Source organism: Camelus dromedarius, chromosome 16 (assembly GCF_036321535.1).
Source record: "Camelus dromedarius isolate mCamDro1 chromosome 16, mCamDro1.pat, whole genome shotgun sequence".
Classification (NCBI taxonomy): domain Eukaryota; kingdom Metazoa; phylum Chordata; class Mammalia; order Artiodactyla; family Camelidae; genus Camelus; species Camelus dromedarius.
Genome location: NC_087451.1, coordinates 25,553,667 through 25,569,162, shown reverse-complemented (window position 1 = coordinate 25,569,162; position 15,496 = coordinate 25,553,667). Strand labels below are relative to the sequence as shown.

Genomic DNA, 15,496 nt, shown 5'->3' with positions numbered 1-15,496 from the left:
ACAAAGAAACCGAGACTCAGAGACGGAGGTGACGTGTCCAAAGCCACACGGCTGGGATGGAGCAGTCTGGCCTAGAGCCTCTGGGTTCCTAAGGTTACTTGTGTGCCCCAGCCCCATACCATGGGTTAAAAGACCCCAAACCTTGGCCCCTGCTCTGAACACAGAGACAAATGTGGCTCCAGACATCTCCCCCAGGCGGAGAGCCAGAGAGGGGCCCCCTTCAGCCCGGGGACTACTCAGCTGGATGTGGGCAGTCAGCCCTGGGTCAGGGGATGCTGTCCGGCTGCCTGGGCGCTGGTACTGGAGGGGCAGCTATGGGTTCAAATCCCAGCTGTACCACGCTCTGCTGTGTGATTCCAGACAAGTCACCTCACTGCTCTGTGCCTCGGTTTCCCCTTCTGTAGAATGGGGATTATCAAAGCACATCCTTGAGAAGACTGCTGTGAGGACTGGATGAAACAATACACAGGAAGCACTTGACTGCCGTTTTTCCATGGGCTCCCCTCAGGTGCCTCTGTCTCTCCTGGTTCTGGAAACTCGCCTCACATGCAGCAGACTGGGCAATAAACCCGGGCTCCCAAACTCAGAGACTTCATAGACCAAGGCATCTGAATTCTTGCGCAGGTTCCCTGGGGTTGGAATTATTATCAGTCCCTCTGTATGAAGGGGGAAACAGAGGCTCAGAGAACTAGGGGGGAGGGGACTTGCCCTGCAGCCAGAAACAGGAATGAAGAGGGTGTCTGTGTCTGGGTGGGAAGCGGTCTCTAAGTGATATTTATCATTAGATATTGCAAATGGAAAACAAAGAGACAAACTCAAGTGCAGAGCACTGTCGATATCCTCACAGTAGCGTTAGAAAAGGGGTGTGAGGACAGAAACTACAGGTAGGTGTGCCTGTGTGTGCATAAAGTATCTCTGAAGTTTTAAACAAGGTATCGATTACTTACTTATCCCTAAGGAGAGGGTCCAGGTGCGTGGAAAACAAAAAGCAAACTTTTTGCTGCACACCTATGAAATACCTAAAAGGGACATTTTTGTGTGTTATCTCCCTAAGCTAAGGTCAGGGAGGGGAAATAAATACATTAATTCAGTGGTGGGAATTCCAACACTAACAAGGCCTGGGCAAGACATACGAATAGGTGAGCTAGTCAACTGTGAGACTCTAAAGAGTGGTGGAGACGGGGTGGGGGGGGGGGAACAGAGCCATGTTCTACCTAAAGGGGCAGCCCTGCTCGGTATCAGCAGATTGCTGCCCTGCAGAGGTGCAGGACCAGAGCTGTTAGAGCCTCTGCCTTCCATACACAAATGGAAACAGGGTGGCCTTTGGATGAGAAAGAGGAACATGGGGAGCACGGCCTAAGGAGCGGCGGGGCTAGAGGGAGGTGGAGGGGAAGGTGTGTCAAGCACCCTCGCTGGCTAGCCTGTCGCCATCCCCAACCCCTCCCCCGCTGCACTCCACTTAGGAGGCTGCACAGGAGAACGAGTCGCTTTCCTAGGCTCCCTTGCAGTCAGGGCTGCTCCTGTGACAGTTCTGGCCAATTAGATCTAAGGAGCCTGTGGGGGCTGGGGGTTCTGGGAAATTATTTCTCTTAATGGTAAAAGGAACAAATGCATTTAATTAACCCTAAACTTAACTATTCCTCTCCCTTCCTGTCTTAAATGTAAGTGCAGGTGCAATGCCAGGTGCAGCAGCAGCCATGTTGCAAACAAGAGGGAAAAGCCAAGAAATTGAAGAGATATGAGCCCTGACATCACCGGCCTGGTAAAGCCGTGTCAGGCATAGCTGAGCTCCGAGCTCACTGGGATGGGAGAAAACAGACTCCTATTTGTCTAGGCCACTGTGATCTATTTTCTATTTTTTGTCATCAAACACATTCTTAACTTTACAGAAGATGTGTATTTGATAGCATTCAGGAGAGGTGGGAAAAGAAGAGGTTGGGCAGGAGTCTGTGGAGGATAAAGGTCAAGGGGACAGACTTTTCATTTGGAGGTGGGGGTTGGCTGTACATGTTTCTGTTATGATAACCTGCATTTATTGAGCACATACTCTGCGAGGCACAGTGATTTACACAGATCAGCTTATTTCTCACCAATATGAGCCAGGCCGGGATTCATCCCCATCATGGAGGAGGGAACTGCGGCCCAGAGAAGCAAAGCAACTTGTCCAAAGGCCCTACCGCTACAGGCAGTGCAGCCAGATTTGGACTCAGGCGGAAGTTGTCCAGCCCAGGAAGGACTCGGACTCCTCCGTCCATGGAGTGGGTGTGTGAATAGCTGAGTGTTCCTGCCCCTCTTGGGGTGTCAACCTCCTGGTGAAATGGAGTGGATTGTCTGGGATCTGCCCTTCTGTGGTCATGGCCCTTATGCTGGGGGTTTGAGATGTGGAGCATGAGTGGGGTGTCTGCTGCCCAACAGGTCAGGGGTCAGCCAGGCGACCACCTCTCCTTGTCCCCATGTCCCCATGTCCCCGTTCCACCCCACTCTGCCAGGAGGGACGGCCACTTGCTGGGATGGAGGGGCTGGTGGGTGACACAGTCCTGATGGGGGGAGACCTGGAGGGAGCAGCCTGGCCCTGTAGGCAGTGTGACCCACTGGCCCTCTGTGCCTCAGCTTCTTCTTCTGTGACTGGGGACTGAACAGCAACCCTGTGGCTGCTCAGAAGTGAGCAGAAGTGACCTAAGCCAGGCGGGCGTGGAGGGAGGGTGTGGACCTCCCTACCACCTCCTCTAGGCGTCCCAGGTCGGCCCAGGCATTTCCGGTTGGCCTCAGGAAATACTGGCCACCCCTACGCAGCCGCCGCAGGCCCGTCCCCGCCACCGCCCTCGCCGCCCCTCCCCCTCTCCACCCCTCCCCCACCTCCTTCCGGCCACGGGCCTTGCTCCCGTCTCCACCCAGGGCAGTGTCAGCCAGCCTTCAAGGCTCCCTGTGTGCCATCTGAGCCTCCTCCCTCCTCTCTCTCCAGCTTTCCTCCTGGCTGTAGAGGGGGGTTGGGGGGTGGCGGGTCTGGGGCCCACGTAACTGGGAGGCTACAGCTGCCAGGCAAGGCAGCTGTGAATTCGGGAAAAGGCTCGGGAGAGTCTGGAAACCCAGAAGAAGAATCAGGGAAGCAACCAGGGAAGGCTTCCTGGAGAAGGTGACATTGAAGTCTGGCCTGGAAGAGCAAGGCACTGACCAAGGACAAGTGTTTGGGACAACAGTTCATTTATTCAGCAATGTTTACTGAGTACCTGCTGTGTGCCAGCCCCTGTATAGGCCCTGGGGTTTGGCGGCAGGCAAGATCAGTTCATGTTCTCATGGGCTCAGTGCGGGAGTCGGAGGAGCTGGCAAAGGAGTAAATGTCACCTCACAACCTGGGCCCAGAGACACTGGGGAAGAGTAGGCGACGGGAGGTGAAGGGGCCCCTGTGCTAGTCTGAGGGAGGCAGTCACAGAGGAGAGGGCATTGCCACGACTGCCGAAGCCTGAGCAGCGGCTGCTCAAGCAATGAGGGAGGGGTGGAAAGGAGTTCCAGATGGAGGGAACAGCAAGTGCAGAGGCTAGGAGTCAGGAGGCTGCAGGAAGGCCCTGCTGCTGGACCATGGATCAGTAGTTCCGATCAGTCAAGAGGCCAGGGAGGGGCAGGACAGGGAGGTGACCTGCCGAGGTCACAGGGGTGGAATGCAGGGACGTGCGCTCGACCACAGGAGTTTCCTGGGCTTCTTAATGAAGCGGACCCACTGATGCACACCCTCCAGGAACAGCGGCCAGCCTCCCTGCGGCAGCCACGCGAGCTGCCCGGGGCGGGTGCTGGCAGGGTGACGGCCAGCTGTAGGAGACGCTGCCCTGGGAGAGGAAGCAGCGGAAATCACCGTGGGGTGCTGGAGGCTGTGGTGGCCGTGATGTGGTTTCTCCAGGGCCCCTGTGGTAATGGCTTGGGCCCCATGCCTGCCTCGTGTGGCTTCTGCACCCACAGAGGGCCCTCGCTGGGGCAAGCTGCGTTTCCCAGAGCTTGGATCAGGGCTGGGATGGACCCCTCTTGGTCCCACTGTTTATCTTGGGGAGGCTGAGGCTGGCATCCCTGTTTTATAGAAGAGGAAACTCAGGTTCAGAGAGGGAGAGTGGCTGGTCCAGGACCACACAGCAGAGGGCTGTGTGGGGCGCCCAAGGCTGTGGGCTCCTCCCCTTCCCCTGTCGCGTTTCCCTGCACCCCTAAAGGCAACTCCTGGGATCACATCCCAGCAGACAGCTCCCATTTGAACCCCTGTCCTAGGTGGATTATCTCATTTAACCCTCACACCAATCCAAGTGGAAGGCGCCCTTGTGACCTCATTTCACCAACTTAGGATGTGCTTGGGACGGGCCGCCGTGGTCGTATCTCTGTGGGCATCGCACGTACTCGTGCTGTGGCTCTGCCCAGAGGAGGTGGCCTCCCAGACCTGCCCGTCCTCGCAGTCACACCTCTGCTCCACACCTCGCTTCACAGATGTGGGATGGGCAGGGTCTGGAGGTTTTGCCCAGAGTCTCACAGCTGGTAAGGGGTGGTGTCAGGCCTGGAACCTGGACATGGCTGACTCAGACATCCTTGGGGTCCCTCTGCCGTCAGGGGCTTACGGGTGCCTTCCACCAGGGGTGACCTGTCTTCCATCCTTTGCTCAACAAACATTGCCAGGCATTATGCTCTGTGGTCAGAACCTTTCAGGGGTAGGAGACACAGGTAAGGAAGGCCAGTCCCAGACCTCCCTCGAGATGCTGCCGGGCCACAGGGTGGCAGAGCTGACACTGTCACCATCCAGGGGGCAGGTGCTAGGATTCTTGTGGCATCAAAAAAGGCTCCCAGGACAGGTGCCCCTGGGATGCTAAAAGCCTGTTAGCACTCGGCCAGGGGGACTGCTGGGAGGAGCACGAAGGGTGGACAGGGAGGTGCAGGCAGAGGGAACAGCACACACGGAAGCTCAGAGGTGAGCATGCGCAATTTGTCCAGGGGAATCCTGAATGATGGGTGGGGCTGCCGTGCAGGAGCAGGGGAGCAATGCCAACAGAGGAGCCTGAAGAGGGCGGTCCCTCCCCTACTCTGGAGCTCAGTGTCCTCGTGCATCCAATGGGGACCCTAAGAAAGCGATGAGACCAGCGATGGGGAGAGGCCCCGGGCTGCCGGCAGGTCCCGGCCGGCCAAATTGTCCCTCCTGCCCTTGTCTGGGTGTGTGGGCGGCTGGCACCCAGGCGCTCGGGTGAAGAGAACGCAGATGTGGTTTTATCCTCGTCTTTCTGCTCAGTGCCTCTCAGATACGCACATGTATAAAAAGTAACACCAACGTTTGCGTTATGTCCTCAGCTTGTGTTTTCTTTGGATTAAAGAAGGAAGTGGACAGAAGGAAAGAAGAAAGGGAGGCAGAGAGGAGAGGAGGGGGAAGGAAACAAGGAAGGTGAGAAAGAGGGAGAAGAAGGGAGAAGGGTGGGGGGAAATTTTGGGGGTCTTTTTCTGGCCTTTGCGTTTTCTCCGCCCTTGGAGTCACTGGCCTCCTGTCCTCTTTTGGGACCCCTGTGTCCTGGCCTTTTACCTGCCGTGTCTCTGTCCACGTCCTCACAGCCTGAGGCCCCCGGCACAAACCAGTTTCAGCTCCAGTCCCAGCCTCATAAGGAGGGGCTCAGAAGAGGACGTTGCCTGGACGAGCAGAGGTGGGTAAGCCGGAAGGAGAGGGCGGAGGTGTGTCCCGGTCTCTGGATAGACTGGTAGGTCCTGACGCTCCGCTCTGCCGGCCTTGGCCTGGGGCCCCTCCGGGCATTCCTCCACCAGCGCCGAGTCCTGCGCCTCTGAGGGCCCCCTGCGCGTGGCCCTGGTCCGGCGTTTTCTGTGCATCGTCGCAGACCCAGGCAGCAGGTGTCATGGGCCACCATGTTTGCACTGGGTTGCCCTGTCTTCGTATATACCTTTCTCGTGTTTCTTCATGGCCTTGACGTTTTTGTAAAGTACCGGCTAGATAATGTAGAATGTGTGCCTGTGTTTTTAAAGGATTGCTGTAAAAGATAGTTACTAAATTAAAAATATAAAAAAGAAATCAAGGAGAAAGAGGGAGGAACAAAGAGAAAAAGAGATGTGGAAAGAAAGAGAGAGAGGGGAAGAATAAAAGAAAAGAGAAAAGGGGAAGAAAGACTTGGTTTCTGTCAAAAGAAAACTTTGCTTGAGGCCACAAGGGATGTCCCTCAAGAAAGTTAAGATGATGCCCGCCTGCCTCAATCGCTCCGGCTTCTTCTGGGCTGGGTCTGACCGGGAGGTGTTGAGAACTGTCTCTGTGGGGTTACAGGAGGGCTCCTGGCAGCTCCGGCTTGTCTGATGCTTGGTGCCCACAGTCTCAGAAGCAAAGAGGGCCACTTTCCTGATGGTTTCAGCTAAAATCCTGGGGAAGGCTCTTGGCTATTGGCTGGGTTGGGGGTCACACGCTCACACCTGAACAAATCACTACGGCCATAGAGATGAGCACTCTCACTGGCCAGCCAGGGCAATGCCCGTCTCCCCCCACCCTGCTCAGCTGCTGGTGAGGAGGGCTGCTCTCAGCCGCTGCAGGGCTGGCAGCAATGCACCTGTCCAGGCACCTTCCAGCCACTCTCTCCTGACTCTCTGTTCCGTGCATCCTGCAGCCTGGCTAAACTGCACCGCTGTCCATGACTCCCTGCCTCCTGCCCTTTGCTCAGCCTGCCCCCTGCCAGGGTTGCTCTCTGCCCTCTCTGCATAGCCAAAAATTAGCCCTAAAGTCCCAGCTCAAAGGCTGCCCTGCTGGGCAGACGTCTTTGAGATGGTTTTGGGTTTCAATTCTCCCAAGCTGAAAGCTTTATGAAGGTGGAGTGTGTCCAACCTGTCCAGAAAGTTTCTGAAGACGTAAACACAGCACCTTTCTGAGGCCAGAGAATCTGGGGGAAATATGTCATGCACGTTTCTGAGGAAGGGGTGTTCTGGGGGAGATGCGGCCATCGCTCTGCCTCATTAGGCATGTGGAACTGACCTCCAAATCCTAGGAAGGGCAGATGAGCGTGTCTGCTCCAGCCCTGTGCCCTGGGACGGCTGGGTGTATCCTGCGCCCTCCTCTGCAGGGCCGCTTCCCCGTGGCCGCGGCTGAACCTGGGTTTGAATCCCAGTGCTGCCGGGAGCTGTCTCTGTTTCCTCATCTGTAAAACAGAGCTGCTGACCTCAAGGCTCCTCATGAGGATGAACTGAGAGAGGGAAGTGAGAGGGGGGGCAGGCTTCAAAGGGGTGGGGGAAGGAGAAGTGACTTGGAGGAATGCAGGAATGTCACCTCTGCCCTCATGCACACGCGCGCACATACACACACACCTTCTGACCTCGAGATGTCCCCCCAGCCCCTGACACCCCTGCCCTGGGGCTGGGGTCCATCCCTGGAATTGTTCTCAGGCTCATTCCTGGGCTGTGGGTAGCTCACCCTCCATCTGTATCCAGTTCTCTTTCCTAAACTCGCATCTTATCTCTGTGGCTACACGGACTTGCAAGCCTGGTAAGGAAGGGAAAGGACTCTGCAGGCAGATATGGGCCTGGGTGACCTAGCCTGGCATCTCTTCCAACCTCAGTTTCTTCCTGTAAAATGTGAACAACGAGGACACTCACCTGGAGGGGCTGTGGTAAGGTTTTGGGCCAGGCTGTTCAGTGTGGCAGCAGCTAGTCACCTGTGGCTGTTTAAATTCATCATAGTTAAATAAGGTCTTAAAAATGCACCTCCTCAGTGGCACCAGCCTTGTTTCAAATGCTTCCATGTGGCCAGCACAGCCAGACAACATTTCCACCATCTCAGGAAGTTCTAGCCGCGTGGGTTTACACAATCTATGGAAAGTGCTCAAGCCTGCACTGGGCTCCCGCTCTGTGTTGGCAGAAATTCATCTGCGGTTGCAAACTCTTTGAGGGCAAGGGCCGTGATTTCAGGGAAAGTTCTGGTCTCCTGCAAGCCTGGGGAGGCCAGGCAGAGAGCTAGGGCTCACAAGGAGTGTTGGACAGGTCGAGGGGCTTCTCTGGGATGGGGGTGGGCCAAGTTCAAAACGGGGAGCTCAGGTTTCTGTCTCAAGGCAGGCTCATAAGGCTTAATTTACTCTCCTGGCGGGGGCGGAACACGGAGCAGTGGGACAGGGCAGCAAACTGCAGGGAGGGGCTCCTGGCCTTTGGAACTACCCCTGTTGGACTTCTCAGAGAAATAATGGCCCCGTGGTTTGCTGACGGGTTAGCGTCTCTCAGTCTCTCCTCCCTCCCTCCCTCCCCTCTCCTTCTCTCTCCCTCTCATCCCGTTGCCAGAGGAGGGAAGTGGAGATCCCGGGTGTGAGAACAGAGGGCTGCCTTCCTCCATCTGGCTCCTAGGTGGGGAGGAGGAGGCGCAGAGAGGTGCAGTGACCTGCCCTAGATGCCTCGGTGCTTGCGCGCCGTGTGGGGCCTCAGGACCCAGCTTCCCTGAAACCAGAGCTTGGCAGACTGCTGATGTCACCAGGGCCTCTTGGGAACACAGACAACAGGGATGAGGCCCGCCCAGCAAGCCCAGATCCATCCCCAGACCCTGCTGTGGGGGGTCTCGCCTGACCCCCACCCTGACAGGGGCAGGCTCCTCCACTGTGAGACCTCAGGACCTGGGCAGGGTCTTCCCTCCTTCCGCAGGGTGCCTGTGGAGAGTGTGGGCCTGTGACAGGGCCAGACTGCGTCAGGGGGTCTATAAACCCCTCAGGCGAGGGCGGTGAGCCAAGAGCCCCTTTTCAGCACCACAACCACTCTCAGCAGTCTTGCGAAGCTTGTGCACCCTTCTCAGAATAATTTTTGAGCGCACACATCCGAAGCATCCATGGGTGAATTTTCGCCAGGTGAACACACAGACCCCAGCACCCAGCGTCCCAGCAGCCCCCGACCCTCCGACCCTCCGCTCCGCGGCCTCCCCCTGGTGGTGTTTACGAGCGCAGGCTGCAAGCACGTTTTAGCTGAGGCTGGGGGCTCTGTGTGTCTGTGTGTGTGTGGGGGGGTGGAGCTGTGGGATGTGCCGGGGAGTGGGGGGATCTGTTCGTGGTTTCCAGTATGAATTTGTCAGGGTTTGTGTGGTGGTTGAGGGTCGCTGGGACGCGTGTGTGGGATTTGGGGGGTCGTAGGCTGTGAGGAGCGGTGGGAGGCCTGGGTAGTCTGCGTGCGGTCATGAGTTCCTGCGGGGAAGCGGGTAGGGCGTGGGGTCCAGGACAGCGGGACCGAGGCCTGGGCGGGGCGGAGGGGAGGAGCCTCGGGCGCTTGGGGCGGGGCCAGAGGGAGAGGGCGGGGCCTAGGCGCGGCCTGGGCTGGACGGAGGGGCGGGGCCGGTGGACGCGGGGTAGGGGCTGGGCGGCGGGGCGGAGCCTGAGTGCGTGGGGAGGGGCCTCGGCAGGACTGGGGGCGGGGTCGGAGAGCGAGGGGTCGGCGCTGGGAGGAGGGGCGGGGCGGGGCCTCGGCTGGGTTCGGAGGCGGGGCCTGGGCAGGGAGGGGGCGGGGCCTGGGGGCAGAGCGGGGGGCGGGGCCTGGGCAGAAATGGGGCGGGGCCTGGGCAGAGCGAGGGCGGGGCAGGCGGGCGCGCGCACGCAGCCGGCGCGCCCCCTCCCGGCCGCCATGTTGGCTGGTGTGTGGGTGTCAAACCGAGCTGGAGGCGGCGGCGGCTCCGCGGGCTCTGGTCGCTCCCGTCTCCCCAGCGCTACGGGCGGCCGCGGCCGCGCACCCGGGTCGGCCCGGAGGAGCGGAGGTGAGCCGGGGCCCGCGGGGCTCGGGGACCGGAGCGGGCCCAGGGTGCGGACCCTCCCCCTCCCGGGGCGGACGCCCCCAGAGTGCGGCTCCTCCCAGCCGCCCCCGGCGCATGCACCCCCGCTGCCCGGCCGGTCTCCACCTCGGGCGGGGCCCCTTCTTCCCCAGCAGGCCCCGCCCCACGGGCTGAGCGCGGCCCCCTCCCCGTCTGGACCCGTCATTCCTTTGCAGGGACCCCCCATTTCCTTTCATATCCCCGGAGCCGGAGGCGCCCCTGCTCCACCCCAGGTCCGGGAGCCCCTCCAGGCCCCGCCCGTCTACCTTTCAGCCTGCGACGACCCCGCCCCTCCTCCTCCGGCACTTTGCTCCCTCCCCGGGCCGGGCGCCCCTGCCCTCCGGGAGCCCGGGGCGGGTGTCCCCCTCTCCGGGGCTGCGGCGGTCCCCTTCCCTCCCCAGGGACCAGGCTCTCCCTCCCCGCCGCCGCCCCCCAGCACAGCGGGGACGGGGGCGGCAGAGCCAGGCTCCAGCTGCCTTTTGTTCCGCGTGGGATGGCAGAGACCCCGCCCCGCGGTCCTGCTGGGCTGGTCGGGTGGGTGAATGGGTGCGTGGGGCCGCCTCTTCCAGGAGACCCTTCCTCTCTCTCCGCGTGGGGTGTCTCCCCAGGAACCCAGCGCCTTGGGAGAGGCCGGCCCTTCCTAGAGGAGTCCGTGCCAACAGGTTTTTGTTTGCGAGCCGGAGCTGGCCCGGCGGCTTTGCGGGGCGTTGAGGGGGAGCTTGCTCTCTCCAGAAATCCAGGCTGGGGCCTATGGAAACCCATTCCTCCCCCCAGGGCCTCCGTCCGGGGCCCCTGCCTGTTGTGCTGCCCTGGGGACGCATCCGGGTTTGTGCTGGAAAAGAGGATGGGGCTTAACCACCGTGAAGATTCAGGTCGGGGAAACTGAGGCCCAGAAAGAGATGCGGCCATTTGCCCAAGGTCACGCAGCATGCGGTTAGAAGCTTGGTCTCCAGGGCTCTCTCCAGGATGTTTTAGAATTTTTTTTAAGAGAGATGTTCAGGATTGCCCTCTTTCTCTTTCCTTTTTAACATTCACACAAGAAAATGGACAGGAAAAGAAGTAAGAGTTCTTCCTTTCCACCTCCAGGAAATGCCTTGTGGAAGAAGATTGGAACAGGAGGTTAAGATCATTGATAAGGGCGAATTTTAATTTTTAATTCTCCGCGCCCCTCCTCCAATTACATAAGACACCGAAAATTTGGCAAAAAACTTTTGTGTCTTGTAGCTTTGGATATGGAGACAGGTGTTGACAGAGTCACATGGGGAATCCTGCAGAGCAGTGACTGAGTTTATACTGATAACTAAGTTTTCAGCTGTATTTAAATGAACATCAGAAGGGACTAAAAAGGTTTTGTTTCCGAGTGGTTCTTGTTCCAGTGGCTGTGCCGGGGCCAGGCGCTTGTGTCGGGGAGGCCGCCAAGGTCTTCTCATCTTTCGTTTAGCTGTGTTTTTATTTTTGCAGCTTTGAAGCTTATTTGTTCCTTTAGTTTAAATAGTGTGTTGGTCGTCCTTACTGGTCTCACTGGGAGTTTCTTTCGTAAGCCTTGAATGGGATGCTGGCTAGCGAAGAGTTTGGTGAAGTGCAGGCCACTGTAAGGCATGACCCAGGACTGCGTCCCTCATACCCCTCGACCAGGAGCAAGTTCGGGCTGTGCTGCGGGAAGAGCTGATCTCTCGGTGTACACAGGCTTTTTGCTTCCCTGAACCCTGCACTTGGCAGGTGGGGGGCTCTGGGGAGAACGTTCTCCCAGCAAGGCATGTTGCTTCTAGCACACGTGTGAGGTGTGAAGAAATGTAAAACTTCCAAGCAATGAAGCCTAGCATGGTGTGAAGTCTTCAGAAAGCACCCGTCCTGTGTAGAAGTCCTCTCTGGAAACAACGTTGACTCTTAACGTAACCGTCTTTCATAGTGAGACATGGGTTTCCCAGGAGTTGGGATTCTGATGACAGCTGTGCAAAGGGAGCTGGAAAGTATTTGGGACTTGGACTTATTTTAATGGCTTGGCTTTTCCTGAACCTGAAAGAGTGGGCATTTTACTATTACTATTATCATTATTGTTATGATTATCATCATTATTTAGATTTCACCAGGTGGAGTGGCAGATTCGGTTCTTTGTGACATCAAGTGCCAAGAGGTCTTCATGCACAGGATTGTCATTATGATACCCTTGGGGAGTGCATGCGGGTTTTCAAAGCTCTCTGGCAGCCGTTCTCACTGCCCCTCAGAACCTTCCTGTTGGATTGGTGGGATGTAGATGACCGGGGTTGTTGTCATTTTATGGCGTGAGTACCTGGCGACCCTTAGCCTTGGAGAAAGCTCGGGGCTGGGATTTGTGGGGTTGGGGTTGGGGAGCACGTGAGAAGTTACCGAGTTCTCCTTCCCTGTTCTGTCTGCTGGGCTTGCAGCTCAAGCCCCGTCTGGCCTCAGCCAGCCAGCTCCACCGGCGCCCTGGGCCCCTCCACCTCTGCTCCTGAGCCTCACCACCACAGACGGTCTGTTGGAGCACCGCCACGTTGTCTGTGTGCCTGGGGTTCTTGTGGCGCTGTGATGTCTCTGAGACCAGCGATCTGTCTTCTCCGCCCCAGCACCAGCTCTGCCTCTGGCTCACGGTGGATGCTCGGAGAAGGCCTCTGGTGTGAACAGCCGTCCTCACTGACCCCTGCCTGCAGGCTCCGCTGTTGTGTCTCGCTCTTGCAAAGGCCACTGCTGTTGGTCCGGTGTCATCTGTCAGTCCTGTGGAGGTTACCCCCCTTCTAAGGCGAGGAAACTGAGGCCCAGGAGTGTAAGTCATATGCTCAAGGCCATACAGCCAGGACATGACGGGGCTGGGACCAGCAGGGCGGTGGGGCCCCAGAGTGTTACTGTACCTGGCGCCTCATCTGAGAAACCAAGTGCAGGGGTGAAGAGACTTGCTTTAAGCGTGGCTGCGAGTTGGCCGCGGACTGAGTACCGTGGGATGACCCGATTCAGATTACTGAGGTGGGAGGGAGCATGTTTGGGTTTTGTCAGATGCATTGTGAAATGACTGTTTATCTCCATCTATTGAGTTTTTGAAAACTGACAGGCTTTCTGATAAGTTGGTGAATGGAATTTTCTTTGGTCTTAATTAGCTTGTTGGAAGTGTCTAAAAATAGAAACAGAAAAAGAAATACAGTGAAATCAGTGTTGGTGGAGCAGAGTGGGTGTGTTCCGCTGACCTGTCCCTGGACTTACTGGACCACATCTGTTAGCTGGGTTCTTGATGTCTTGAAATGTAAAGCTGTTTCAGCAGACTTTTTGTTGTTGCTGTTTGACATAACTTCATTTTGTCTTCACATCCCCGTATAACACAGGGATTGCCACCCACCCCCACGTGGAGGAGCTGAGGCCCGGAGTGGTTAAGTAACCTTTGAGGAACTGCCACAGGCAGGAGTCAGGTCCAGGTCTGTGGGATTCCCGGACCAGGACTGTGCCTTCCCCACCAGCTCCTGTAGAAAGCCCCACAGTGCAGTGGGTGCCCATTTAAATTAAGTTAGAGGATACACCTGTGCTCTGAAAATCACCTTTATTTAGAAGGTTGGGAACTGCAAATGCAGAGTGTCTTTTTCCTGACGTCAGGATCTGTGAGGTTTGAGTGTCAAGTGGGCCACTCGAACTGATAGAGGGCAGATTTAGGGCTTGGTGTTTTGACGCAGGCCTGCAGCGTTGTCACCTGCTCCCTGCACGTGCACGGGACTCTTCTGGCGACTCAGCCCCCATACAGCCAGGTGCTGGAGCTTTGTGCCTTCCCGTCGGTCCTGGTCCAGACAGGAGTCCAGGTCCAGGTCCAGAGACAGCGAGTAGCTTGATTCTCCTTGGCTTCAAAGCAGTGCTAGGAATTGTGTGCACAAAGGGCTGCAAGTGCGGGCTCCCTGCGTCCCCGTCCCCTTCGTAGCAGCCAGCTAACAAATGGAGCAGAGAAAAGCAGGCTCGGCCAGGGATGGCGACTGTCGGGGCCGACGCGCAGCATGGGTTTCAGAGCATCCGTAGTATTCACTTGCGAGCCTGGCGTCGCCCTTCCTCTCACTTCCGCCCCGTGAGCAAGCGCCACCCTCGCGTCTTGGGGCTCGGTGGCTGAAGGCACCAAATGGTTCACACAGTTGGGCTACAGAGGCCTTGTGACAAATAGCTTTGCAATCAGATCCTGGCTGGATGGCTTTGGGTGCTTGAGTCACTGAGCTCTGGCTTCCTCATCTCTCGAGAGGGCCAGTAACAGCCTCTTGGCAGATAGACTGGCCGTGTTCCTCAGCCTCCGGTGCGGGGCGCGGGGCGGGGCGCTCAGAGGGCCGGTTAGACGCGCTGCCGGCCCCGCCCCCCCCCCCCCCCCCCCGAGTTCGTGATGCAGGAGGTCTGGGGCGAGGCCTGGAGGTGGGCATTTCAGCCTGGCGCCAGACGCTCCGGTGCTGCTGGTGCTGGACCAGATTCCGAGCCCTGGCCCAAAGGGCGGAACGCGGAGGCCTGCTAGGTGCCGGCACTGCTGGCTGGGCAGGGAAACTCGAGGACAGCAGTTCCTCTCTGCCTCCAAAATACTTCCGAACACTGCTCAGAAGTTGACGGCGTGACACTTGGAAAGGGAATTTGGTTTCTCAAAGCAGTGTTTTCGTTTTGATCTTACGTGCTTATAATTTAGACTGTGGTCACAGGCATGGTCACTGTGTGGGTTAGTTGGGATGCTTTCGTTAATGAAGGGAACATAGGACGTCAGTGCTCTTCGAAGAGGCAGTAAATCTGAGATCCTGTTTGAAAAGCCGGTTCTTCATTCCCACACATCAAGCAAGATGTTCACTGCCAGGGCTTTTTAGAAACGCGGCTGGGAAAGGGCAGGGGGTGGGGTGTGGGACTCGGAGCAGACTCCCAGGGGGCCGCTGGTGGTAACGGAAGCCACCCCTCCCTCCAGCAGTTCGGAGTGTTTAGTGTTCTTTGGTTTAGAGTTTGCAGGGGTAGTTATTCTCCTGCAGTAGTAATTATCAGCGTGTCCATCAAGACCAGACGTGTGGGTGTGTGAGTCCTGACGGGCGTTGGCTGTCTCCTGTGCGCTGGGCCCTGTGCAACTCCTGCTGTGCCCAGCACTTAACTTCACTTTTTGTCGTGATCGTCCAAGGCCTCTCACCGTTTCTCTTTGTGTGTGAGGCTCGGAGGGGTTTAGCAGCCTGCTGCGGGCCGCGCGGCCAGTAGGTGCCCCAGCTGGTGTTTACTGCCACCTGTGTCAGATTCGAGACCACGCCGTTTCCAGGACCCCACCCTGCAGCCATGCCAGGAGCTCCCACTGCCTCCCTGTAGCCTCACAGTAACCCTGGGAGCAGGCCTTTCCGGGAGCGGGGGCAGAGCTGAGGCTCGCAGGGGTCAGGCTTGTTCACATGCACCCGCCTAGTGGCTGGCAGGACCTGAATTCAGTCCCGCACCCATCTGATTTTGGAGCCTTGTGAAGCTGTTTCCATGGCAACACCTCCCCTGCCCGTCCAGGGATGCAGAAGTGAATTGAGACCCAGATGCCTGGTTGTGTACAGCGGGGACCTGAGGGAAGCCCAGCTGGGCTGGTGGGAGGAAGTCTGTGTGGGCTGGTGAGGGATTTTGTGTTTGCAAAGCTGTGTTAAAATAATTGCCTAAACTGCTCTTTGAGAGCAGGGGCCATTTCCTTTCACTCTGTAATCCTGAAGCCCTGCACATTCGTTCTACAAACATGACACATGGGAATTTAGGACGAAACAA

The 15,496-nt window shown here is 57.6% G+C and overlaps 1 protein-coding gene across 2 annotated transcripts in view; it reads left to right on the top strand.

The window, feature by feature from the left end:
- Window positions 1-9,557: 9,557 nt before the first annotated feature.
- The window catches only part of EPN2 (epsin 2), a 57,715-nt gene continuing 51,776 nt past the window's right edge, over window positions 9,558-15,496 (top strand). Inside the window, exon 1 of one of the 2 annotated variants that reach the window (XM_031467504.2) lies at window positions 9,558-9,715. The gene's annotated coding sequence lies outside the window, so the exon portion shown is untranslated. The remainder of the gene's footprint in view (window positions 9,716-15,496) is intronic. The other variant, XM_031467501.2, reaches the window with a different exon arrangement.